The 1,684-nt window shown below is 30.3% G+C and overlaps 2 non-coding genes across 2 annotated transcripts; both read right to left on the minus strand.

Moving 5' to 3' along the window:
• Window positions 1-1,056: 1,056 nt before the first annotated feature.
• Window positions 1,057-1,128, minus strand: NFIA_111900. Its single transcript has one exon. It is a non-coding gene; the product is annotated as a tRNA-Ile (tRNA).
• An 18-nt stretch (window positions 1,129-1,146) lies between these two features.
• Window positions 1,147-1,218, minus strand: NFIA_111910. The gene has a single exon. It is a non-coding gene; the product is annotated as a tRNA-Sec (tRNA).
• Between the last annotated feature and the right edge of the window lie 466 nt (window positions 1,219-1,684).

Consider the following 1,684-nt stretch of genomic DNA (forward strand, 5'->3'; position numbering starts at 1 on the left):
GTCCGAGATCACAGTTCTGTACCTGCTAAGATGTTAATTAAATTACCTACTCATATAGGTTTCGCGGAAAACCAGCTATACTAGTCAGTTTTGTCTTTCACTAACTTACCACAATTCTTCGGATATCTATACAACGATAACCCGTTCGGGCTTTTATAACCCTGACCATGGTAAGATCACTAGCCTTCGGGTCTAATTCTAGATACTTATTCATTTTTTCATAATTGGTTTATCTAAGCTAGTTTTATGCGAAAAGCGCATAAAATCATTGCTTGCATCTAAAATTAACTTGCTGACCCATTATGCAAAAGGTACGCTCTTATTATTTATTTAAATTTCACTCGAGCTGCTTATAAAATTACTATTTCAAATTTTACCTCACGGTACTTTTCACTATCGCTTATATATCATTTTTAGCCTTAGAGGAAGGTTCCCCTATATTCAAACAGATTTTAATCCATTTTACTTTTAACAAGTTTTGTTATTAGGCTTTTGTTATTTAGTTGACACCAAATAACAATCTCGTTTGATTTCTTTTCCTAAAGTTACTAAGATATTTCAATTCACTTCGTTTATTATCTGATTTCTCTTAGAAACTAGATTGACTAGATATTCTTTAATATATAGCTAATTATCCATAATAATTTCTTTATATACTTGCCTTGATTTTTCAAGAAATATATCTTTCATATTACCTATATTGCTAGATACACTTATAAATTAAATTTTTACTTCAGGTTATTATGATTCGAACATAACTACTCCTCAACCCAAATGAGACGCCTAACCAACCTGGCTCTAACCTGTAGAAATATAACCCTATTAAGGATTAATTATTTAATTTAATCATGTAATGTATATGTAATACCAGAGAGTATATGATTCGAACATATGAAAGTTTTTACCTTTAGCTAGACTCAAGCTAGCCGCCTTAAACCACTCAGCCAACTCTCTTATTTAATTACTTTAGATTTATTTAGAATCTAAAATTTGATATTTATTGTTGTAAACAATAAACTTGTTTTATTTTAATATAATTAATTTAATTATTTTAGATGATTCTTCAGTGACTCGAACACTGAACATATCCTTATCAAGAACACACTTTACCGGTTAAGTTAAAGAACCAACAAAAGAAATCTTTTTCAAGAGCACTTAGATTTGAACTAAGAAATATAAGGTTGAAGCTTACAGTTTTACCTATTAAACTATGCTCTTCGGAAAAGAGATGAATCGAACATCTAAGTGTAAAAACACAATATTTAGCAAATATCTTACCCTACCAATAGCAACTTTTCCTTTAATTACGGGTTAGACCGGTCTCGATCCGGCATCTATTTTCTCGACAAGAAAACCCTTTACCTATTAAGTTACTAACCCTTTTTACGGCTAGTCGAATTCGAATCGACACTCTTCGTGTGGAAGACGAACAGTCTACCATTAACTTATAGCCATTATAATTTTAATTACTAACCAGTTCAGATAATATTTTACACTTATGACTAGCTGAATTCGAATCAGCACATCTTATTTGGTAAATAAGCAGTCTACCGTTAACTTATAGTCATTTAATATACCTATTAAAAATTTTTTCATATTTTAGTATAATTTATTTATATAAGACCTACAGGATTTGAACCTGCACTATAATGATTAAAAGTCACATGTTCTACCTATTGAACTA

The sequence above is a fragment of the Aspergillus fischeri genome, genomic scaffold, assembly GCF_000149645.3.
Source record: "Aspergillus fischeri NRRL 181 1099437635675 genomic scaffold, whole genome shotgun sequence".
Classification (NCBI taxonomy): domain Eukaryota; kingdom Fungi; phylum Ascomycota; class Eurotiomycetes; order Eurotiales; family Aspergillaceae; genus Aspergillus; species Aspergillus fischeri.